At 37.9% G+C, this 27,329-nt stretch overlaps 1 long non-coding RNA gene across 1 annotated transcript in view; it reads left to right on the top strand.

The window, feature by feature from the left end:
• LOC133801258 (uncharacterized) overlaps positions 1-26,991 on the top strand; it is a 69,957-nt gene extending 42,966 nt beyond the window's left edge. Inside the window, exon 4 of the long non-coding RNA XR_009876798.1 lies at positions 26,961-26,991. This is a non-coding gene — a long non-coding RNA (uncharacterized LOC133801258). The remainder of the gene's footprint in view (positions 1-26,960) is intronic.
• Positions 26,992-27,329: the final 338 nt, after the last annotated feature.

Here is a 27,329-nt window from a genome sequence, read left to right as displayed (position 1 = left end):
CTCATATTATATATAACGTAGATTCATACGAAGCATATTTTTGATGTAATGTTAATTATTATTATGAGTAATGTGTATCTGTGGAATAAATTTTAAATTAATTACGAGTAATATGTTTTGTGTAGTGATAAAAATGTAATATGATACAATTGTAGGTCATTGATGGATCTATTTATTCTGAAAAAATGTTAATATTTCACAAGTGATATGAGATTGACTGGATTAATTTAGCAATGCTTTGTAAATAACGTAGATTCATACTAAGGGTATTTATGACATAATGTTTGTTGACGCGGTTTTTCGCCAATAGTGAATTATATGAATATCTAGGATGATTTAGTGCTTAATGATAAACCATAATAAGAAAATGATAATACTCAAGGATACTGGAAGTCAACTATGAAGTGAAAAATGATCACTCCTTTTTACGTGGTTCGGAGGTTAAAATCCCCCTAGTCCATGAGTCGATATTATTACTGTTTCTCTCCCTTGCTATTTTTACAGAGTATTTGCATTACAGAAAGAATCCAACAACTTGCACTACCCATGATCCTGGTATTTATAGGAGAATGATCTCTTGATCTTTCACATCATTCTTGTGACATTGATGATTAATATCTAAATTTTACACTGAGGAGCGGTCTAATCAATCAGATAAAAAAGGTAATGGGCCGCATGGCCTTAATCAAGTGCGCGATGTCTGATCACACACGTTTAAATTGCGTATTCGGGAATTAAACAGATACGTGATGTCTGTTATAGGCACGTTTATATTGCGTGGTAAACTTTACAAAGACCCTGGGGTATGTCAGGCCTCTGAGGTACCACGGGCTTAATGTAAATCTAGCTCATGTATTTTGGTTCCATGTTTATACAATGGTTCCAGGTGATAAGCTGCTAAATGATCCATCAGTTTGAGCTATTCGTTTAGGGGATCGTACCAGATTTCCCCGGATGAACGGTGTACACGTGGCATATTGCTTATGACTTTTTGTTAGTTCGCTTTTTCCGAGCTGCCTCAACAAAGTACGTGCTGATATTCAGAGCGTACATTTTCCCCCCAAGCCCCTGCTCGTGATCTATGACGTCTCTTTTAACTTTCACGGTGGGGGCTTTTAAACTTCCTTTTCGATTATCCATCCCCTGCCCACCATTTGAGTACTGGACATGTGGAACGCCGTGATTGGCATCTGCTCGGGCTTCGAGGATGGCATTAAATGGCTTGGCCACCTTTTTGCGGCCATCTCATCTTCTGTATCATGACCCTCGTATCTCGTATTTGTTTGATCGGATGATCCTCGTTTCCTAATGTCTTTTACGTATAAATAGGGCTGGCCATTTTCAGTATTCATCACCTTTTATTTGAAATTTTTCTTCATTTCCTCTCTTCCAAGTCTCAAAAGCTCTTCTTCTTCTTCTGCTTAAAATCCCAGAAATCCCTATATTCTTGTCACAAAAACCCTTCGGAAGCCCAGTCTTGATGATTTCTCCAAGACTTCTACCTCTATGCTGCTTGCAACCTTGGCTTGGAAAACACATTGTAAGTTTCCTATTTTTCATGTATTTCAATTTCCTTTTTCTTTGCCATGCAACTTTACACTCCATAGTCATAAACAGTAGGCTATTTCTGAATAACTTTGATGAAAAGGTTTCGAGTTTAGGCGTATTGAGTAGATCCTAAAACATGTATAGGATTGAGAGGTTTCCGGGTAAAATTCTGGGTAAATTTCTGGTTATATTTAGGAAATGCCCACTCGGGGTATGGAAGGCGAGAGGTTTTTAGGGTATCAAAACCGAGTAGCTTAAGGGTCACATTTCTTGGGTATTTTTTCTTTAAAACCCTCTTCCCAAGGCAAGTAGTGGCCTGACTCACCTGACACACGGATCCCTGAATATCAGGGGTCTGTTGGAAAATCTAGACACGTAGCACAAGCCACGCGTGGTACCACACGATTCTGATATTTGCGTCAGCTCGTGTATTAGGACACCCTGCCTTTGTTTTTATTTTCTTCTGTTCAAAAGTTCTACGTCACCCACTAAAAACTCCGCCGTTTTTATTTGATAGGCGATCTGATGGCACCAAAGAAAGGAGCATCTAAGAAGAGCACGGCTAGCTTGTCGTCTTAGCAGCTTCGCAAGGGGAAGGAGGTCGTCCCTGACTCCCCCCTTCCTGAGTTTGGTCCCGTGGTGGAGGCGGAGGTCGCGGTTGCTCCTGATGCCTTCTTTGAGGACGAGAGGATCATCTCCAAGATAACGACCCAAGGAAGGGTCAACAAAATGCTTCTGTCCCACAACATTGAGGCTGGGAAAGGGACCTTAATCGCTCAACCTCCCTACGAGGGGGAGTGGAGCTGTTCACCACTCCAGGACGACTTCGTGGCCTGGAGTGATGAACATTTGAAGGCCGGGGCCTTTCTCCCCCTCAACCAATATTTTTCGGACTTCCTCAGTTATGTGAGGTTGGCGCCATTCCAGCTCCCCCCCCCCCAACTCATACCGACTACTGGCGGGGTTGAAATACCTGTTCCTGAAGCATGAGTGGGAGGTCCCCACTCCGACAGACATCCTCTACTTCTTATGCCTCAAATCCAGTCCGGACCAGAGGGGGTGAGGGGATGGGTTCTATTATTTGACCCAATTCCCTAACTCGCCTGTAGTCATTGAGCTGCCTAGCCACCCCAATGACTTCAAAGATCAATTCTTCATGCGAACGAGTTCCGCAACTGCGAACACCGATACTTCAATCGCCCCTGTAAGTTTTCTTTTCCCAGATCACATAAAATTCCTTTCATACTTAGTCTTCCTTGTGCGTATATTGATTGGAATGTATTCGAGTAGCCCTTTTTACGAGGACGGCCAGATCAGTGACCCTTGGGGGTCAATACGAGACTTTGGCGGGGCTTCCGCCCAGCGAAAAGGACTACCGCCAGCTCGTGTCTGATGACATGATGCTGGCGTGTAAAATGATTGCCAAAGGTCAGACCTTGGCCTTGAGAAGGACGTGGGCCGCTACTCCCATTATTTGTGAGCTCTCTTCCATTCCCGAGAGAAATGCTAAGGCCGACGATGAGGCATCGGAGGAGGATGAGATACCCCTCGTGCGAAAGAGGTGAGCTCCTGAGGTCGCCGGGGATCCCATTGCTGAGTGAGCTGCGTCGGGGGCAGCAGTTGGCCCCTCTGGCCAAGGTAACTCATATGCTTTTAGGGATTTAGATAGGGTTGTGGCCGACCTTAGGCTAGTTAGGTTCAACCCCAACCAGCTCGTACACCGTAACCCTAATGACCCAGATCGCAATATCACCCTGCTCCAGTGTGTGGACCACTTGGTTCTCTAGTTTGATATGGGCCATCCTAGGGGGATCGGAGTAGTGGACAATACCTTGTCCTTTAGGTCAGCCTTCTTTGAAGAGTATGGAACCAACCTTAGGTCATGGCCATCCCTTCTCCAAGGTGTTGTAGCCCCAAGACTTAGGCAATATGTAAAGGAGTCCAGCCCCAAGGTAGAGTTTGACCCAGAGCCTCCCTTAATCCAAGAAGTGTTTGACTTAGACTCTCCTTCCCCTGTAGCAGCTCCGAGACCGGAGGTCGTGGAAATAGACTCCTCTAGCTCGGAATGCCCTCTTCCACGAGCTGATAGACTGTTTCTTACATTGCTTGAACCATTGCCTAGCTGGCCCGATCAGAGTCGAAGGGAATATCAGGCATCTTAGCTCGGGCCCGATATTATGGGCCATCATCAGGGTGTTGAACATCCCCAAGTGATCCAACGGATCTCCGTCCCCATCGAATTTGGATAGATGGGGCATCTTGAAACTCGGCGGGTACGCCGTTGCTGCGATGTTGGGGGCGAAAAGCTCGAGCTCGTCCCCCGAGTCGTATTTTTCTTTTCCCTTCTCTGATAGGAGCCTCTTCATTAATTCCTCCATCTGAGCTATCCTTTCGAGGGTTTTGTCTTTGATCCCCGGGTTGTTTTGGGGCTGTTCAACAGCTCCCGTCCCATTGTACGCGTTAGGCGGGTTATTTTCCCTCCAAGCTTGAGCTTAGTTTGGTGGGACATTCCCGTTGTCACGTATTTCGGAAGGACCATCCTCTCAGCGAGCATGACTTTCGTTTCTGGTCGGCTCTCCCCTCCACGAGTTGAGGCGATCTCGAAGGTCAGTCCGCGGGGCGGCTCGCGGGCTTTGTGCCGAACTTAGATGATTTCTCAGGTCTCCACCAGATCTGCCACTTCATCGGCTTTCGGTCCAATAGATCCCATTGGAAAAGCTCAGGCCCTGCTGCCAAGGGTGAGGATCTGGGACATTTTCGTTCGCTCGCGGGTGATGAACAGGAATGGTGGGAGGTAGGTTCCTCCTGCTGTTCCCGTACGCTGGAATGTCTCTAGTAGGATGAGGAGGAGATGGATATCTTATCGGCAAAGGAGGATGTCTGATCAGTGATGCAATTCTAGCTCCATCAGGCCGGACCAAACTAGCCCATGGTCTCTCTGTTCCAGCGCCTCCAGCCCTCTGCGTCTGGTGATTCGATCACTGCGCGGGGGGGCTAGCCGGAGCAGGTTTGCCACGTGAGCTTCCTCCAGATCTCCTCCTTGAACCATCGCGAGCTCTCCTGGGTGCATTCGATGGTGGAGCCGAACTTGGGGTTGAAGTTCTGACTGAGCGGCTGACTCCTTGATGGCCCTGGGAAAATAATCAAACATAGTTTCCTGGCAATGGTGCGACATGGGCGCAAAACTCGGGGTTGAGGTTTTAACTGATCAACTTGGCCTGGGCTGACTATCCTGGCGGGACTTGTGAGTCCTGCTTTGCCTCTTTTCGACGTTAGCGTCGGTTGCAAGAGGGGGTAGCCGGGCCAAGACTTCCTCGATTTGCTTATTTGCTTTGGCTAGAAGACTCCTCAACTGCATGTTTTCCATTTCCACCACCGTCAGGTAACCTGGGTTCAGATATGGCGGTAGGGGCGCCGAACTCCTAGCGTCGTCATGGCCCATCGGCTGTTTCCCCGATCGTTGCTGGATCTCCGGGTCTTGTTCATTGGATACGGTGGTATGGTGAGCCTCTTGCCCACCATGTTGATCTGCCTCGTTACCATGTCTCGAACGAGTGACCACCATGATCAAGTTTTTGTTATAGCACTAATCTAAATCCTCTCAATGAAAGCACCAAACTGTTGACGCGATTTTTCGCCAACAATGAATTATATGAATAACTAGGATGAATTAGTGCTTAATGATAAACCATAATAAGAAAATGATAATACTCAAGGATACTGGAAGTCAACTATGAAGAGAAAAATGATCACTCCTTTTTACATGGTTCGGAGGTTAAAATCCCCCTAGTCCACGAGTCGATATTATTACTGTTTCTCTCCCTTGCTATTTTTACAAAGTATTTGCATTATAGAACGAATCCAACAACTTGCACTACCCATGATCCTGGTATTCATAGGAGAATGATCTCTGGGTAAGTATTGGGGTCATCCCGTGATCTCTTGATCTTTCACATCATTCCTGTGACATTGATGATTAATATCTAAAATTTACACTGAGGTGCGGTCTAATCAATCAGATAAAAAAGATAATGGGCTGCATGGCCTTAATCAGGTGCGTGATGTCTGATCACGCACGTTTAAATTGCGTATCCGGGAATTCATGAATTAAACAGACACGTGATGTCTATTATAGGGACGTTTATATTGCGTGGTCAACTTTACAAAGACCCTGGGGTATGTCAGGCCTCTGAGGTACCACGAGCTTATTATAAATCTAGCTCGTGTCTTTTGGTGTCATGTTTATACAATGGTTCCAGGTGATAAGCTGCAAAATGATTCATCAATTTGAGCTATTCGTTTAGGGGATCGTACCAGATTTCCTCGGATGAATGGTGTACATGTGGCATATTGCTGTGCCTTTTTGTTAGTTCGCTTTTCCCGAGCTGCCTCAACAAAGTACGTGCTGATATTCAGGGCGTACAATGTTAATTATTTCTATGAAAAATGTGTATTTGTGGAATAAATATTAAATTAATTGACGTTGTTTTGAGCATTAATTAATTTGATGTAGAAACACAAAACTAACAATAGTCAGTTAGAACAAGATGATGTACATCTATTGTGTTAATTCAATTGAAGGAGTCTTGTGTTGAATTTGCATGGTAATGGAATTGAAAAGAGTTGTTGTAGTTTGACTCAGATGGGGTTGGAATGTATGTGTCACCATTTGTTGGAGACGAAGGCCCCGCACTAGCTGTAGAAGGCATTCGAACTTTTTCACACATGTACACCTATTATGATCTCGACGTCCACAATTTGTGCATTGCCTACCACTTTGTACTCAGTCTTTTGAATGTTGTGATTTTGATGTTGTTTTAGAATTGATTGGGGTACCTATGCCCTTCGTCCTCACCCCTAATGGATCTTTTGTAATGTTGTATTTTCTTGATGTGGTCTTGATGTTTTTGATGAAGTTGTCTGGCTACTTTGCCCGTGATTGTAAGCCTCTTTAAACATGTTTGTCAGCCTTGCCATCTTATTCTTTACCATTTTGAATGTGGCGTCGTTGTGTGATGCATAAAAGTTTATTAAGTTGGAATACAAATTAAGTGAGTCAAACCTATGGTCAAGTTGATGATGCATTATTATAAAAACAAAATAAGAAGCTATATTTAAACTTGGATTTTAGTTGTACCTTGACACTTGAATTATCTTTTGATGATTGATTGATTGTGTAGGGAGTTGTGTTTGGCAATTAATCTTCACATCCTTTTGCCAATGAGTTAAAATTAGGGATTCAGGTATAACTCGTATGCCAAGACTTTTCATTGTACACTATATATGCTTGCATGGAATACCATTAGTCTCAAACAACAAACACGAACACTTGAACTCATTGGTCTCTTTAACATAATGCACTATGTGCCTTATCTCACTATATTTGAATCTTATGAAAGAAAAAAGATAGTACTCACCATAATCCTCCCTTTGAGAAATAGAATATGGATGCTCCTCTTCAATCTATTCTTTTACATTATAATATATATTTATTGTGAATATTTCAGAGGCATGTTTGTAATATGGTAGCAAATAATCTATCTTGGAATGTAGCAGAGGAGTAGTGTGGGTGCTTATAAGCAGTTCGAGCTATTCATTGGAGGCCTCCTTGTGGCGCATCGTGGTGATAGCTAAGTCAATTTGTGATACAAAGTCTCGCAATGTGTAAGTAACAAGTAGAAATCTCTTTAGTGAAAAATTCATAGATTCACACATTTGAGTCATTCGCATGCCACCATAGAACGCCCCTCGTAAGAAAGTCTTTGACCAGTGATCACGTGTGTTGTATTTTTCACGGCACTAACTACTGTTTTGGAGGTAAAACTCCTCCAACAATACATCCCACTTTTCTTAAAATTCTTCCTTTGTGTAGTGTTGGTATACTAACTGAACAACCCCTATGGTGAAAGCGGGCATCTTAATTTTCTTTGTTGTGTTGTTCCAAAAGTTTGACACACAAAGTCGATGAGTTGAAGACAACAAGAAATAGTAAATGGTAAGAGCCATTTAGTCATCACCATTAGTGAGTACTACTTTCTGTTTTTGTTGCCTGTGTAGTCTAGGAACACCCTCAACAACCAACAAAATGTGTCTTCTGTCTCATCCAAAAGCAATGCTAATCCAAAAATACATGTCTCAAAGTGTTGATTGACGCCGACAATAATTACCAATGGCTTATTAAACTTGTTAGTCCTGTACGTCGAATCAAAAGCAATTGCCTCACCGAATAGCATGTAGTCCCTTCTACTATTTCTGTCTGCCCAGTAGATGTGTACCAAGTGATGTTGGTCATCTATCTTGTACTCAACCTAAAGATCAGGATCCTTGGTCGATAGGAAATTCATGTAACCTAGTGCTCCCTCTGAGTCACTTTCCAGCTTCTGTTCATTTCTTATTTTTACCACTTTGTTTTACACGTCCCTTAATTGAAAAGGCAAATTTGCGTACCCGCCTGATTGTAGGGAAAGTGTGCTATAGCAGAGGAAGTTTTGATCCCAACCTTGCTCATAGTTTTTACTTGGGCATCTATTGCGTCTGGAACGTTGCTGTGTGAACGTAAGAATTTCATTTATGAGAAAGTTTCCAATTCATGATTATGAATAGGTACAAATTCCTTAGCCCTCCAAAGGTTTTCCTCTTTCATTCGAAGCAATCAGATTGCAGCCTGACATCCAGTTCGAGTTACTTCCTTTGAACACTTCTTTCGCTTTGGCATGTTGAGATATTTGTCTCTTCGAAAACCTTCTTTGGAACAAACCTACCGGTGCATGCTAATAATTGTTGGTTTTTATTGATCAAATCAGAGATTATACGCAGCGGAACAACAATCAAATTGTTAGATTAATCTCATAAGAATTCTAGATCTACTTCTTCACATGCATATATATATTGAATCAAGGACATGAACAGAAAAATTACCTCAGGTCCTTCCTTGCTGCTATCTTTTCGTATGGCTAAATCCTTGAGATCTCACACCAAGATCTTCCAAAATGTTCTCAGGCACACAAAGAACGAGTGTGGGCTCGCTATACAAATAATAGGCAATAACTATTTATCAGATGTTCTCAACACATGAGATCTGATAAAGTTTAGACCTAGGTTTTGTGAAGAACAATGACTTTAGTTTATGTCACTGTTCTCTTTCTCTGAGAGAGATTCCTAGATATTTTTCTATCTCTGAAAAGTTACGTTCTATGAAAAACTGATATCCAATATTTAATAATCTCCAATATATTAAAATATATGTTATTTTAAACAAATTCAAAATAACTGATCAGTTATCAGATTTTTGTTTAAATAATAATATTTTAATCATATTAAAATATCTCACTATTTATTTAATAGTTAAATAACTAAAATTGTGGAATCAAGAGATTGAGTAAACTCTCTTATGCGTGTAGCACAGTGCCTGTGCACTGTGCCACACGTGTACCACATGCATGTGATGGCATGTGATTTTTCCCAATTTTTATTATTATTTAAATACCAAAAATAAATTAATTATATTTTTGTTAAATCAAATAATTAATTAATTCTTAATTAATTAATTACACATAATTAAACAATAATTATGTTTGATACATAGAAAAATATTTTACTTATCACATAAGTCCTTTTTGCCTATTTTTTGTATTTGCCTTTGACAGTGATTGTTTGAGCCATTTCGGGGACCATGGACCTATAACATTAGGCTCCAATAAATTGAAACTAAATAATTAAACTCTTTAATTATAATAGTTAATTTATTAATTCTGATATTACTCCACTATAAATTCAGAATTGCACTCTTTATGTTATAGATATACTTTTACAGAAATCTTTTTCTTAAGTCGTCCATTGATATAACCATCTTTCAATAGTTCAACCCTCTAATTAATTAGTTCATAAATTAGAATGGGAGAATTACCATTTAACCTTTCTAATTTACTTCTTATTCCTTAAGTACCATTAATTCACTAGTGAGTAATTAATCTATAATCTAATTATAGATTTGAGCTCAAAATCATTCAATTCCAGAATTAACCCTTAAGGGAACTAATATACGATCCGTTAGGAAAGATTAGATTATGTATTGTTGATGCATGTTCCCAGCTATCCATGATATTAAATCTCCAAAACAAAAGTCATTAGCCTCATTCTTTGAAGAGACCTTAACGAATGAATCAAAAGATTTAATAAACATGAACAGGATTTCATGAACACTCAGGATTTAGGTTGATCTATAAATGATCATCAGTTATGATATGAATTACAAGTCTTTATTGTTAAATGGTTTTTGGATAAAGACTTTAATTCACATCGGTCCATGTCATATATAATCATATTATATAAAGCACATTTACCGAGATGTCTTTCCACATCAATAATCCGAATCTAGATTATTTGTATCATTATGATACTCAGTAAACCGTACTTACAACTCCAATTAAAGAATTCCATAACTTTAATTTGTTGTTGTTGACTATTTTTATTCATTCATGTGATCTTAATTCTCTCGTACTAATACAAGATCACATCCTCAATAATGAATATAGAATTTTTTTGATATTTACAAAATTATTCAAACAATAATTTAACAATCTAAATATGACAATAATAATAAACCATCATATTTATTTATTTATTCACAGAAAAAACAAATGTCTTTACATGCTTTTAGGACACACTCCTAATAATAATCCCATCACTCTTTTTTCCATCATCAATCATTATGCTAAATCTTCTCCACTTGGAATAAGTCTGGTAGAAAACCTCCCATTTCTCTAGAGAATCCATCTCCTTCCCTAAAATATCAATAGTATCTATTTCAGCTATTGGTTTGGTTAGTTGAAGGTTGTTTAGTATTTATTCCCACTCTAGGTTGGAGGCAATGTCAACATCCGTCATCCATAGTTGCATGAAAATGGTACAATTAATCATTCGCAGTTAGGAAAATGCATTTTACACATATGATTAGTGATTTAAGGGTCAAATGTTGTATCTTTACATGCAATGTTAGAAAATATATAAGCAATAGGGGTATGAGGCAGTAAATGGAACTTGTATATGTGTGGTTTCTTTTTCATAAATTATAGGCCTTGATTTAAATAATACTATGCCTAACTTTTTGGTCACAGATTGCAAAATGGAAATTTAGTGAATCAAAATAGAGGAGGTCTAAAGAAGATAAATTAGCTCATGGCAGTTCATGGCAAGCTTAAAGTATGAAATATGTACCTTTACAAGTGTGGTGAGAAAAGCCTCAAGAATTCTAGCAAGGCAGCAAAATAAGGTAGTGTGTGGTCACTACATGTACCTAAATCTGCTCCTCATGAATTGTTCTTCACCATATCCGTTTGTTTCAGCTTTGGCTTAGAAAGGTGGTAGAAGTTTATCTTTTTCATTCATTGTTAGGTACTGAGCATTGATTATGACAACTACCATCATTTTATTATGCTTCCCTAGAGTTAAATCTAATTCACATGCTTTTTAAATAATAAAAAATCATTTCTTTTTTGTGGTAGTAAAATTATAAAAGCTCAATGGGTGAGTACATATTTTGATATTGTTTGGGCCAAGAGTAAGTGAGCCCAGGTAAGGGTCTACGAAATTGACCCTTGGGTTAAAATTTTGTTACCTCCAATCAATTTCAAATGAGTAAAGAACATTTAAAAAAAATTATGTGTACTTCAGACTAATTTTCAAAGGGAAAAAAATTGTAGCTAAATTTATGTTCCATGATTTTTATGTACATTACGTACATGTAGAAAATTTTACCTGATCATGTTACCAAATTGAACACAATAGTTGTCAAACGTAATATAACTAACCAAATAAAAGTTTTGTTGTTCCAAATTATGAGCTCTTGGAGGTTTGAGTTTCATCAAAAACATCAGTGATTTGAGAGAAAATACTCATTAGTACAGAAGATCAATTCATTAAAGTTTAAAGTTCATGCATGGAAATTTCAAAACTAGAAAAGCCAGTGTTCATTAAAGTTACTTAATATTGAAGCTACAAAAGAGGAACATTAAAATAAAACTTGAGACACGTTCCATATTAGTAATAGTCCCATTTTCCACCATGCATGGTACAATGGGAAGAGTATAAGGGAAGAAACCATAGAACTATAAAGGCAAAATAATTTAGACCACAAAGTTAAACCATACATTTAAAAACAAAATAAGAAGAAGTTGGCCATGCAGTTAAGTACATGATGTAGATGGTGCCAATATCTTCATTACCCACTAGGGGAACCTCAGTCAAGATCGATGATCTCGTTGGGCATAGCCTCACCATAGAGGTAGTTGGTTGCCGCCTCCACAAAGGCTTCGATGGTTTTCACCTGTGTCATTTCCTTGTGTTTGGAGTTTGTTCTGCTATCACTGAGTCAATGTCAATTCTATGCACCGCTTACGAGCCTCAACCAACAATTCAATGCATATTCTCTTCGAATTGGTAGTAGCCATCAACGTCCTTTCCACAACAACGCAGTTTGGGCATGGGTTACTTAAGCCACATCAAAGTCGCCTGGAATGGGTTGACATATTAGGGCTTTTTTAGCAAGACAAACCTGGGTACCGAAGGTCATTGGGGTTACATGGTCTGGGATATGGTTATCCATTACAGTAGGTGATTTTTTGGAGGAAGAGAATAAGATTTTAGTAATTAATTTCTTTGTCATTTTTAAGAAACCTATTATGTTGCTTCAGCGAAGTTAATATCTATACTACCACAAGTAATGTGAAATGTGAGGTGATTGGATGACTAAATTATTTACCTCTAATGGTCCAATTGGAACCTAACCATTATTTGAATTTCCTCTTTCCATGAGGGTTTCTCATGTTCTAACCAATAGAGACCTTACACAGATAATGATTATTAATGGTTGTCCTTGTTGGAGACATGGAAATCTTCTTCATTTTCTTTTCCAATATAGGATTGTGTTGTCATATGTAATTCCCTACTAATTCAGGACCATTACACTATGTGTTTAAAATAGTGCTTAGCTCGTTAAGCGAGTCATTTGAACTTAAAAGTGTAATTAAGATTAAGCAAAGGTTAGGTAACAAAAATTTTGGTCAAAAAGATACAAAATTTCTCCATTAAAACTTAAAACGATTACAGGGATCCCAACAAGAGTTTTTAAATGAAAAGTAATTACACTCAAAGTTACAAAAGTAGCCGGCCTAAGCGGCAAAATCAGGTTGGTAATCTAAGTCCCTCATAATACTCGACCGTGGCAGCCGAGCTGGCCAGATATGTACGCACCGCTCCAAAGCTCTCCAACTCATGGCCAATTACGTCTAGTTCGCCCTTACCTGCACCGTAGAGCACCCGTGAGACGAGGCCCAGCAAGAAAAGTTTCACAAGACATGCATAACAATTACAACATGAACATATAACAACTAATATAGATAACAATTTGCATAACTTATAAATCATGGCCACACATATAATCGATAATCATCATAACATTCTACAACAATCAATATCAAGTGATCTACATCACCGAAACCATATGTATAGTCAATGCCTAATAGATTGCATCTCCCGGCACTAGGATTACGGTAACTGCATACTCACAAACAAAAAAGGTATATAATAACCTTACACACTACACCAAAAACTACTTTCCACAACACATAATTATAAGTCTTTTGAAAATGTATTATAATATATACTATGTAAAAAGTGGTAAAGTAATACAAATAAAAGAATAAGTGGCAAATGAAAAGATGAAATTCCAAAACAAACAAACAAAAAAGACAAAAAGCGGTAATTGAAAAAATAAGCAGCATATTTTAATAATTCACTAACTCTCTTTTCCTCACTTTTGATTGTTTCCATTTGACCACACAAAGAAAACCCTAGCCATTATCTCTTCAGTTTTTTCCCCGTGGATCATGAGTTCTCCCTTCTCTATCATTTCCCACCAATGGTACACAAAGAGTCATAGCCTTTCTTCTTTTCTTTCTATAACTTTCTTCTGCTCCACCACCACCACTTCGCCACGGCTAGGGCTTCAATCAAGCTTGATTTCTTCAGCATGGAGAGGGATCAATCCTCTTCCAAATCTCAGTACTAGACGTCTTTTTAACACCAATGAAGCTTTCCAGGTCACTATCTTATCTTCCTCTTCTCCAATTTTTACTTTCCTTTTATTATTATTTTTATTTCTAGCATTCATAGAGCCATTTCCATGATTATTCTTGAGGTTCTGAAATCTGGGATTGCAAATTGGAAATTGGACATTAATGGCCTTTTGTTTGATATATTAAAGAAATTGTTTTGATTCCTTTCTAGCACCAAATCAAATCATATATTTTGTGTCTTCCTTTGACTTTTTTTGTGCCTAATGCTACCAAGTATCCATTCGTTCCTTCATTCGTAAATAAACATATACATATATATTAGCCAAAAATTAAAAATTAACAAGTGTTGTTCTATATATGTGTATCTTTATAGTAGAATATCATAAGTGCTTTGATTGATAGTGTTCAATAGCTTTACATTATTCCATTAGTAATTATATGGAGTTTAGAGCCTAGACCACTTACATCCCTAAAAATAAATTAATAAAAAAATTGTGGAGTCAATATAACAATGGTGTCTTTTTGTTCTATAGTTATTTTTATTTTTTAATATAATGAAGAAATCTACTTTTAGGTTGGTGATTTATGGCTTGTTCGGATATTCAAATGGATGTAAAGAATGAAGATTATGTAACTATATGGGTGTCCAAGATATGGAAAGATAGTCACTTAATGTTTTCAGTATGCGACTTCTAGGGGCTTAGGTTTGTTTTCTATATACTTAATTTCTCTCCCAGAACATTATTTTGCTATAGGACATAATTTCATTTAGGCATATAAATCAATATCATTAATGCTCAATGCCCTTGGTATACAAATGTGTATATATGCTTGATATTTTTTTTTTACTTTTGGTAATTGGAATTATGGTGGTATGTTTAAAGATGTGGCTTGCAAATGATGGAAATTCTATAGAACTTAAATGGTTTATAGCTTGGAAACAAAGAGAACAAATTGTTGATTTTCAATTGCCATTTGAGATTTTCGGGGCTGTGCAACAAAAGTGAGCACCATTTTGTTATGACTTCATTCAACTTTTAGATGCATAAGTCCAAACTTAATCTAATATGTTGAAAAAATAATTTCTTTAAGTTCTTACTAGAAAACTTGATTATGGGATTGGATTCTTAGTTGAGTGACTCATTTTAGTTTGAAACTTTATGAAGTTAAGATTAAGTTTTATACAACAATGCTTATGGTTTAACACAATAAAAAAATCTGCACTCCATATGTTTGGTGAAATACCTTAGAGACATAATATAGAGTATTGATGTTAATGTTACACATTAATTCAAAAGTTCAAGTGATTTTTTCTTTCTTTATTTCTATTATACATACTTTTCTATAGTTTTCTTCATTATAGGCTTATTGTTTACCGAACAATTTTTTTCTTCACCATTGTTATATAGTGGTATATGTTTCTTTCATTTATTATTTTATTTATCATAGAGGAATTGTGTTTTTAATTTTTGGCTTAGTTTCCTATATATCATTTCACTTTTAGCAATTGGTGGAATTGCTAGTAGTGAATAGAAGTCTCTCTTGTCTTAGAAGCAGGCAGTCCATCTCGTCTCTAGCTACACCAGAAAGCGATATTAGTTTGTGATTTTTCTCTATAAATATTTGTAATCAATTATGACTCTTAACATAATATGTTTGTTACAATGCCTCTAAGAAGCTTGTATAAAGAAATATCAAATTTGTTGCTTGTGTTGTGTACCAAAAGTAAAATATTTCTTGCTCAAGATGTGATATTTTTCACCAATGTGTATGTTATGTATGTGACATCATGAATATTTAACTTGTTGACTTACATTGTTTATGAATATTTTGATAAAGAGGTTTATCAAATTCATAATTAAATTTTCTCAAAGATGTATGTTTATTTTATTATTGGATTCTATGTTTTTTTTGGAGATTTTTTTCTTCACTTGTTATGTAACATATATTTTGATACATATAGCCATAAATGTAGCCTATTAATTTTATTAATAAAACTAGTGCATCATATATTTTTTATGTTGTTGAACAGAACAAGTCTTTGCAAACAACTTAGATTTCGCTTTATTTCATTTCATGGTGAAGAGATCCAATTTATATGTAAATACCTCTGGGAGAAGACCTCTTGTATCTTATTATGCCTAGGTCACCCATAAGAACTTATATAAGATTTATATATTAAATGACATAAGTTCATCTTCTAATAAGACATGAATTAGTTAGATCTCAAGATATGCCATTCGTAATGTGAAAATTGGACCTTTTATTTGGTTAATGGACTTGAAAAATGATTTGTACTTTTACTTTTTATTTTTTGATAGAGCATTTGTAGAGAATAATTTCCATGATTTGAAAGCTTATATTTAGTATTATGGTATGTATTTTATAATACTTTTGTAACGACCCAAATTTGCTAATAAGGCTTAAGGGCCTTGATTAGCGTGCCTGGAGGGCATAATGGGAAGTATGCGTGAATTTAATGATTAAGACGCATGATTATGATTTTAAGCATGTTATATGACTATTTGAGTATTTGAGATACATGACTATGTGTATTATGATATGTGATAATTTTAGCCCGTTGAGGGCATAAGTGTGATAATTATGTGATGTGATTTGTACCACGTAGGTGTGGTGATATCAATGCGATGCACGTGCCGAGACAGTCCTAGAGAGCTAGATAACTCAAAAGTCACAACGGGATTTATACCCGGCTCGGAAGGAGCCTAGGGGTATTTTGGGGATTTTGCAATTTAGTTCTTGTGAGATATTAGTAACTGGTGGTTTGGTAACTTGTGTAACTGTTAGTAACCATAGAGAGTAACAAGTTTGGTTAAAAGAAGTGGTAGAATTGCAAGGAAGTAGGAATGACAAAAAGGGCCTTGAGGTTTAGTTGGAATGGGAAATAAATGGAAGGGTAAAATGGTCATTAGGCAAGGATTAGGATTACTTCAGCTGAAGGAAAAGGGAATACGTATTACACTTGGTTATATTTTGGTTTATGCTGAATTTGGAAGAAAGAGCTAGAAAGAAAAGGGGAAATGAAGAAGGAGCTGAACCTGTGATCTAGGAGGAGATTCAAAGGAGTTTGAGGCAGCCAAAACCAGATTTAAACTAGGATTGCTCAAAGATAAGAATTGTGCTGTGTTTAAGTTGAATTTAAGTCTGAATTTTCAGAGATTGAGTGAGAAAACCTAAAGGGAATGTGGCTGGTTTTATTTGGAATTTCAACTAGGATAATCAAGAGGAAAGAGGTTAGGAGCTGGAATTGGGAGGAGTTCAAGCTGAGTTTGATTGAGGTAAGAATCTTTAGTATGTTTAATTTTCGTAATTGGTGTGGTTTAAGATTCTAGAGGCTTGATTTATAGTTTTGGAATCCATGGTTTGAGTTTTAGGAAATTTGAAACTCAAGATAGGATCTTGGGTGTGTTTGTGTGATTGGGGTTGTTTGTAATGTTTATAGGTTGTTAAAGAGTTCATTTGGGGTTTTGAATTGATTTCTGGGCTTAGGTATTTGTTTGGAATGATTTGGAATGGTTTAGGTTCGGGAAAAACGCAAGGAAAAACCCAGATTTCTGGGCTCGCGAAGGAGCGTCGCGGCGCAAGGCTGTTTTAGGGCAGGGGCGAGCTCTCTGACTTGCTGGGCGCCGCGGCGCTAGGCCATTTTCAGAATGTGATATTTTGCAATTTTGAGCCTTTGCTCCGGGGATTCGGGGGATGCCTTTTGGTGCATTGTTTTAGGGATTTGGGGCATTCCGAGAGTGTGGGATTGGTTCCGGGAAGTAGATTTGGATTGGTTAGTGATAAAGGATGTTTCGTTTGTGTTGTGACTAGGTCTTTGGTGAGGCTCGGGATAGAGGACCGTGCTCGCATCTTTGGGGCATCGGAAGCTCAGGATACAGGTAAGAAAGCTGCACCTGAGTATGTGGTTAGGTTGGGACTAAGTGTTCCCTATGTTTGTATGCATTGTTATGTGAATGTGATTAACCATGTGGACACGATGGGACTAAGAGCTCCCTACATTTGTATATCATGTCGTGATATGGTGTTATTATGCCATGGGACATGCGATTACCGGCCTAAGGGTGTCGGAATCAATATTTGCGCACTGGGGCGCGGCTCGGCCACTGGTAGCTGAGGCAGCTTATTTATCACTGAGCTCGGTTAAGCTGGCTGGAGTCAGTGAGTATTACACTGGGGGCAGCCCTAATGAGCCGAATACCGTGTGTTAAATAGAGGGTGCGACTAAGGGCGCCAACCCTGAATGTTATTTGATGGATATGACAATCTATTGGTTATGAATGTGAATATTGTGTTATGAATATAGTTGGTTGACTGTTTGGATGACAAACTGTTATTACTGATTGGATAAATGTTATGAAATATTGAATTCTTGGTTGAGCATTGTGAAATATTTGATAAGTGTTGCTGATCTTGCTATATTATTATGCTTTCTTGCTGGGCCTTGGCTCACGGGTGCTGTATCAACCATGAGTTGGAGAGCTCTGGGGGCGAGGTGTACATCGTCAGGTGCTCGGCTGCCACGGTCGAGAAATTGTACAGGAACGGAAACCTAAAATATATATTTTGCCATTAGAGTGGCTTGAACTATTTATAATTTCTAAAATTTGTTGTAACTAAGACATCTAAATCCTTCTTTGAGTCTCCATGTATTAAACCATCATTTTTAATGGAAATAGCCTGTTTGTGACCAAAATCATTTTATTCCTACTCTGATAATGGTATAGAGTTTACACTTTGTCTGAATGACTGGATTAGCAAGTTTTGCACTATTTTAAACACACAGTGTAACGGTCTTGGTTATCCAGGGCATTACAACTTGGTATCAGAGCCGTCTGGGTTTATGGGTTCCTGAAGATTAGCTGGACATGTACACTCGCCGCTTAAGACAAGCTCGACTCAAGGGTTTGTAGTGGAATACATGAAATTGTATGTTTAAGTGCTTGAATAAAATATGAGTGTATTAATTGGTATGATTATTAGGGAGCATGAGATACTGATAGGGCCTGGCCCTTGACTGCTGTGTGATGATATTAAGGCATGCTGATTAGCATTGCTCCTGCATGTGGATGAATACATGGATAATGATGATTAATGGATTGCGGGTTATTACATGTTTAAATTGAACTTATATGCTATACATGTTTATTGGTTTGGAGGGCATAATAGGTATGAATGCAGCTAGTGATAAAGAAATTTGATAATTTATGTATAATATGGGTGTTTGATATGCTTTATGTGTGTTTGATTGTTATGATTATTTGGATCTGGCCTTGAGATGGTTTTGGGTATAAACGTCAGGGCTAAGAAGTTTAGTCGGTGAAGACAGATTAATTCAAGGTGTATGTATTGAGAATGGTCAATCGGATTCAGTTTTGGTTTTGGTAAGGATAGAAGATGACAGTTGGGGGTTGGAATCCTCCACCTGCCCTTGAGATTCACAGTGGATGTTTGCTGGTATATGAGTCAGGGTGTGAGGTCTGCTGGAATGGGTTGGATGGATGAAAAAGGGTAAGTTACTGAGGAAGGTTTGGGTTTGTTCAGGAATCGATTAATGAATGGGTGTGGCTAATTCCGTTCTTAGTGATATGAGAAGGATAAACTGGGACAAAGTAGTCGTACTAGGCATTTGTGGGAAGAGGATGTCGAAAGTGGTAAGATAGCTGTAGTATATATCGCTGAGTTTGGTAGGTCGGTCGATCCACTCTGGGTTATGGTACAAATGGATGAAGCCGGAGATGATAGGTCATTTGTGAGTTAAAATCTGAGATGGTTGTCTGTGTTTGGGCAGTAGGGAAAGGTCCTCATTATCTAAGATGAAAGAAATATAGGTGATGATATTTTCGTTCGTGGAAATGTAGTGAGTATGGCTACTCAGTGATCGGAAGAATGAGAACCTTTGGTGGTTTTATGGCTCCTGGTTTGGACAGGAAGGGGGTTCAGTTTTACAGGTTGGCCATCAAGACGGGGAAGACCGGGATATTTTACTCATCTAAAGCTCAGGGTTAGTTTCCCAGAGGTGACCAGTGAATTGGATAGCCTTTGCTTTGGTTGGGAAAAGAGTTGAAAGGATTGGTACCGTGCGTCTATTAGAAAGGATTCAGATGAGTATTTGTTGAGGAAAGTTAATATGTTATATAAGGGACAACCCTGGACAGTCATGAGTATCCCTTGAAGAATATTGATTGGACCGAATGGGAATTAAGTTAGTCAACAAGGATGTAGATGAGAATGCAGCTTTCGGGCACAGTTTGGAACTTGGGTATGGAAGAAGTTGGTATCAGGGATGCAATGAGAGATGATACTAGGTTGGTTTAAGGAATTATCGAGTTACCTGAATAAGTATGTGACTTATGAGTGAATCGGGTAGAGTAGTGTGTCGTGGGACTTGTGGATATTGCCTGCTAGGGATGAAGAGTTTAAATGCCTCGTTACAAGACAGGACTATGTCTTCAGGAGTTGATTATCGATCTGGTTATTACTAGATAAGGATCAAGGAAAGAGACATCTTAGGAAATTATTACTTGTACCAAGAGGGGTGTGATATGTTACCAGTGAGGATTCCTAATCGCTTAGTACTTCAATAATATGGGCATGTTTGATAGGCAGAGAATAGAGAAATGACATGGATGGGTTGTATTTAGATTCACTGGGATAGGGTTAACCACTCCCCAGCTAGAGGTAGAACGTGAACGACTACTATACTGATGACATCGTGACTAAGTAGCAGGGTCAGAGGTAAGGTTTCAGAAGGTATTAACTTCATTCCTCAAAGGTATTTAAGGTTAAACTACAGGAAGAGAAGAGATCAGATATGAAAGAGATTTGATTGGAAGCACACTAAGACCAATGAACATATTAGCTACTACTTGAAGTATCCTCGAAGACAGTTATAACGTAAGGATTTTGAGTATGAAGAGTTGGTTAAGTATAGGGAACAGTGATGGGTTGTAAGAAAGGAGTGGTAACTCTTAAGTTTAAAAGGGGAGATCCTCGCAGCGATTAGCATTTGTACCTGGAGTGGAAAATCTGTTGCAGGGGAAAGGTCAGAACCCTAGCTAGTGTGACGAATATTACTTGAGTGGTATCAGTGGGACAAGATAGACTGGATTAGTTTGTGGGATTCCAGATGAGTATCCAAGAAGTTCGTCATGAAGTACGTCTGCGTAAAGAGATGGAGTGGTGATAAGATTGGCTTCAGTGATAGGATCAGATCTAAAGACGTTGTATTGAACGGTTTTAACAAAGCGGTGAGAGTTAGGGTCTTAATTGTTGAGTAGAACGACATACCTCAGGAAGGATCTTTGATCTGGTTATTACCAGCTAGAGATCAGGAATAGTTAAGGATCCTTGATCTGGTTATTACCAGCTAGAGGTCGGGTGCAGTTAGGGATCCTTGATCTGGTTATTACCAGTTGGAAATCAGGGAAGAGGATAGGCAAGGGGTTGCTGTTATATTGGATAAGAGCACTGAGGATGCTGAGTTATGTGTTGAGGGTTTGGTCAATGCCAAATTGTTTCCGTGAGATAGGTGAAAGGAGTATTCAGAGAATATCTGAATTGAACTGGTGATTGTCTTGATCGACGGCACGGTGATGTATTCTAGTTAGAACTTTGTTAAGGTTGAAGAATGCCTTGGAAGTAAGAGTTTCCCTAGGCAAGCATGATGGTACATGTATTTGGGTTGAGTCCCACGTCTTTTTACAGATTAGAATCAGTTGCTGAGCTGCTATGACACCTCAAGACAGGGGGAAGTGATGGTCTATGCATGATGTTGGTTAAAGGATCCGACTAGAACTAGAGTGGAGTTTTTAGTATACTTAATAGCCAGTGGATACTTGGAATTATCATCGTATAAAGGAACAAGAACGACAGTTAAGGAAATCCCAGATGAAAGGAATTAAAGGCAAGTCTTAATTGAGTTAGCTAAGGATTTTACAATGCTGTGTATAAGTTTATCGTGATATAAGGACCAAATCTGGACTCTGATGGACACCGAAATTACATGGAAATTCTGGATGAATCTCATACTACTCTTTTGGTCTTTTCATCCGGATATTAGGAAAAAGGTACAATAATTTGAAGGTTTTGTATTGGAGGCCTAGGTGGAGAGGAATGCAATGAATGAGGAATAAAATTCTTAACCTGATAGTAGTTTGTGATAGGCATCGCAGCCTTTGAGTATGTTATAATGGGAATAAGGAAATGTCGTGAAAGGTATCGTAGAGAGACTACCAAGATGGTTGGGTTGTCATGGACCAGCGTCTGGGGGAGAACTTGCTTTTGTCAGTAAGGATAATTGATACAACTGACCAGTACTCAGAACTCTAAGGGAGATGGATGGTAAGCCTCCATGGAATTTAGGGATTAATTTCATTGAGAAAGGACTTTATTTTATTCTCAGGTTTTGGGAAGATTAAGGAAGGCGATGAATAGAGAATTGGAATCTGATGAATTTTATTACTTTAAGACTGATGGTAAATCAGAGAAAAAGGGAGTTATCCAGATGTTGGAAGAGCATTTGATAAGATGGGGTGTAATAAAGATTGTATATCATCCGTTCACTGGAATGAGATAAGTGAGATGTTGTATTTGGATCCGGAGATAGTTCAGGGGATCATTGGGATTATTAAAAGATTGGAACGTGGAAATTTACTTTTCAAAGTAAATGGAAACGCTTTACTGAATTGGGAAACTCATACATTGATTGATAGAAATTTGCAGTTAAGGTGGAGTTACTCCATGGGGAGCGACCTGTTCAGTTATGAGATAGAAAGCAAAAGGTTTAAGGAACAGGATTGTACCTTGAGTTAAGGTAACGTTCTAGAACGGTAAGGTCAAGGAAGGACCAGAGTAGTTGGAGCCAGTTATGTGGAATCTATATTCTGGGTAGTACAGATAAAATTTCGAGGATGAAATTTCTGTAAGGGGGGAATAGTTGTAACGACCCAAATTTGCTAATAAGGCCTAAGGGCCTTGATTAGCGTGCCTGGAGGGCATAATGGGAAGTATGCGTGAATTTAATGATTAAGACGCATGATTGTGATTTTAAGCATGTTATATGACTATTTGAGTATTTGAGATGCATGACTATGTGTATTATGATATGTGATAATTATGTGATGTGATTTGTACCACGTGGGTGTGGTGATATCAATGCGATGCACGTGCCGAGACGGTCCTAGAGAGCTAGATAACTCAAAAGTCACAACGGGATTTATACCTGGCTCGGAAGGAGCCTAGGGGTATTTTGGGGATTTTGCAATTTAGTTCTTGTGAGATATTAGTAACTGGTGGTTTGGTAACTTGTGTAACCGTTAGTAACCATAGAGAGTAACAAGTTTGGTTAAAAGAAGTGGTAGAATTGCAAGGAAGTAGGAATGACAAAATGGGCCTTGAGGTTTAGTTGGAATGGGAAATAAATGGAAGGGTAAAATGGTCATTAGGCAAGGATTAGGATTACTTCAGCTGAAGGAAAAGGGAATACGTATTACACTTGGTTATATTTTGGTTTATGCTGAATTTGGAAGAAAGAGCTAGAAAGAAAAGGGGAAATGAAGAAGGAGCTGAACCTGTGATCTAGGAGGAGATTCAAAGGAGTTTGAGGCAACCAAAACCAGATTTAAACTAGGATTGCTCAAAGGTAAGAATTGTGCTGTGTTTAAGTTGAATTTAAGTCTGAATTTTCAGAGATTGAGTGAGAAAACCTAAAGGGAATGTGGCTGGTTTTATTTGGAATTTCAACTAGGATAATCAAGTGGAAAGAGGTTGGGAGCTGGAATTGGGAGGAGTTCAAGCTGAGTTTGATTGAGGTAAGAATCTTTAGTATGTTTAATTTTCGTAATTGGTGTGGTTTAAGATTCTAGAGGCTTGATTCATAGTTTTGGAATCCATGGTTTGAGTTTTAGGAAATTTGAAACTCAAGATAGGATCTTGAGTGTGTTTGTGTGATTGGGGTTGTTTGTATTGTTTATAGGTTGTTAAAGAGTTCATTTGGGGTTTTGAATTGATTTATGGGCTTAGGTATTTGTTTGGAATGATTTGGAATGGTTTAGGTTCGGGAAAAACGCAAGGAAAAACCCAGATTTCTGGGCTCGCGAAGGAGCGCCACGGCGCTGTTCTAGCGCGCCGCGGCGCAAGGCTGTTTCAGGGCAGGGGCGAGCTCTCTGACTTGCTGGGCGCCACGGCCCTATAGGGCAGCGCCGCGGCGCTAGGCCATTTTCAGAATGTGATATTTTGCAATTTTGAGCCTTTGCTCCGGGGATTCGGGGGATGCCTTTGGTGCATTGGTTTAGGGATTTGGGGCATTCTGAGAGTGTGGGATTGGTTCCAGGAAGTAGATTTGGATTGGTTAGTGATAAAGGATGTTTCGTTTGTGTTGTGACTAGGTCTTTGGTGAGGCTCGGGATAGAGGACCGTGCTCGCGGCTTTGGGGCATCCGAAGCTCGGGATACAGGTAAGAAAGCTGCACCTGAGTATGTGGTTAGGTTGGGACTAAGTGTTCCCTATGTTTGTATGCATTGTTATGTGAATGTGATTAACCATGTGGACACGATGGGACTAAGAGCTCCCTACATTTGTATTTCATGTCGTGAGATGGTGTTATTATGCCATGGGACATGCGATTACCGGCCTAAGGGTGTCGGAATCAATATTTGCGCACTGGGGCACGGCTCGGCCACTGGTAGCTGAGGCAGCTTATTTATCACTGAGCTCGGTTAAGCTGGCCGGAGTCAGTGAGTATTACACTGGGGGCGGCCCTAATGAGCCAAAGACAGTGTGTTAAATAGAGGGTGCGACTAAGGGCGCCAACCCTGAATGTTATTTGATGGATATGACAATCTATTGGTTATGAATGTGAATATTGTGTTATGAATATAGTTGGTTGACTGTTTGGATGACAAACTGTTATTACTGATTGGATAAATGTTATGAAATATTGAATTCTTGGTTGAGCATTGTGAAATATTTGATAAGTGTTGCTGATCTTGCTATGTTATTATGCTTTCTTGCTGGGCCTTGGCTCACGGGTGTTGCGTGGTGCAGGTAAAGGCAAGGGTAGGCTGTATCAACCATGAGTTGGAGAGCTCTGGGGGCGAGGTGTACATCGTCAGGTGCTCGGCTGCCACAGTCGAGAAATTGTACAGGAACGGAAACCTAAAATATATATTTTGCCATTAGAGTGGCTTGAACTATTTATAATTTCTAGAATTTGTTGTAACTAAGACATCTAAATCCTGTTTTGAGTCTCCATGTATTAAACCATCATTTTTAATGGAAATAGCATGTTTGTGACCAAAATCATTTTATTCCTACTCTGATAATGGTATGACTTGATTAGCAAGTTTTGCTCTATTTTAAACACACAGTGTAACAGTCTTGGTTATCCAGGGCGTTACAACTTTTTCGGTCTTCTTGAAAGAAATTTTTCTTGAAGTGGACTATGCTTTGATGTTTTCTGGAACTATTGGTGCCTGTATCCATGGGGCTGCTCTTCCTATTTTCTTTGTTTTATTTGGTATGGTATTATGGTCTGGTAGGTTGGGTTGTGTTGGATTTGTGGGCTGAAAATGAAGTATCAACTATTTGCACCTACCACTTGCTATCATTTGACCCACCTTATGTCGGTGCTTTTATTTTCTTGAAATATCTAAGCCAACACGTGAATGAGGTAAAGACACGATTATATAGAATATTTTCATTATGCTGAAAAGTTCAATGTCTTTGTTTACTATGATTACATATTTTGATATATTTCATAAGTTGATAAAGTATGTGATGATTCTCAATGAATCATTGATAAGTGAATTGGCTATATGGAAGTTTACTTAGTTATATAAACTAGTTCATATACTGTAAACTTCAGGATAGAAAAGTTCAAAAATTTCTTTACTCTATCATGATTTTGTGCTTGACTAGTAGTAGAGAAGGTGAGGCTTTTAACTATCCATAAGCTGTAATAATAAATATTGTCATTTCTCATTAAACAAACTGAAAAAGGTTGAATAAAAAAAAACTTTTATACTCTACTATCACAAAAATGTACAAGACTATTTTTGGATGATCAAATAGAATTAACTTAGATAATCTTTAAGTAAATGGCTAACTCATTAGAAGAGAAAACATTTCTCTCTACCAGCTGGACATGAATCTTAGGTCTAAGACTGAAGCTTTGAAACTCCTTTAGCCAATTAAATTCTAACTTCTAAGTAAAGTTGCTAGCTTTGAAAAGCATGGTGGATTAAAACAAAAAAACCTCCACAAAAACCTATATCTAACTATAAATATAATCTCATAGTCAAATACATAAATACATAAAGTCAAAGTCATAAACAAACATGTGTCTAATTTTCTACATGTAATTTTTGAGTTAGGCAAGTCAACCCTGTAAACAACCCATTTATTATACAAGTTAGAAACCTCAACTTAAAACTAATTCAACCCCCTTATAATTAAAATCCAAACCGGCTAACTTGATGCAAGTTTCAAGTTGTATTATCATGTTTGACCTATTTTGCCACCTTCAATCTTGACCAAAAAGTGGTCAGAAATTAACTATATCTCAGATAAAGTGTTTTTCCTCAGCCTGTGATATTCTTCTATCTTTCCCTACAATCTCTATTCTGTAACAAAGGAAAACACTTGATACCTATGGGAACCAAGATATAGAAACATTTTAAAGTTAGATACTTATAGTCTAAAGAAGAAGAAGAAACTAAAGAAAGCATTAATATTCATGTATAGAGTCATTCGTTATCATAAGATATTTTACTATCCAAAAAGATAACAACTCAGTAACTATATCATTAGGAAAAATATAGATGTTTATTATTCAATATCAAGTGCAAATTTTTATTATACACGGGCCTCAATTAGTTGAAGCTGTTTTGTCAAATCTGTATGTTGAGTTGATACTGCTAGACACATTGCCCCACTCAAATTTTCAATGATACATAGAAATCACCGGTCTGTCTAGACACACATGGCTTATGGATCATCTATGTTACAAAGAAATATGTTCTAATATACAGAAAAAAGGCATAAAACTGAAGCCAAAACAAAAGCTTTGAGCATAACAGAAGATGGTATGCGGCCCTTATCCCTTGGAAAAGTTCCTAAACTCTGGCCACTGAGCATCTTTTATATTTATAAGCCATATATGAACAATGCAGAATATGACCATGGACTATATTCTTACAAAATATATATTGAGAGAAAAATTAATAATATGATAACCATATATAGCCAAAATTTAATATATAAAGAATTTTTTTACTTATTGTATCATTTAATTTTAATTTTTTATTAATCTTTTAGGTATTGATTATATTCTTTAGGTTGTGGATCGAATTGGCAAGGAGCATTACAAAGTTAATTAACTTGATTATTAATTGCAAGAGGTACGGAAATATGTTCTCTTAACTCTTTTATTAATATCATACAAATGCTAGAGGAGTTTTAATATCTTAAATATTCATTCGTAGAGAAGTAGGTTCTGTATTTTTTAAATGAATCGTATCTTGTTGTTTATATTTAGGGCGGTAAAGCAACAACAAGTGAGGGGCATTCCCACAATATTCCACAATCCAACAATATTCCTTCTCCTAAGGTAAATCTTCAAATTGTTTTCTTTCTTTTTAAGGAAACAAATACAAAAATTAATATACTGTCTTCAAAATTAATTTT

This window comes from Humulus lupulus, chromosome 9 (genome assembly GCF_963169125.1).
Source record: "Humulus lupulus chromosome 9, drHumLupu1.1, whole genome shotgun sequence".
Taxonomy (NCBI): domain Eukaryota; kingdom Viridiplantae; phylum Streptophyta; class Magnoliopsida; order Rosales; family Cannabaceae; genus Humulus; species Humulus lupulus.
This window is presented reverse-complemented; position numbering and strand designations above follow the sequence as displayed.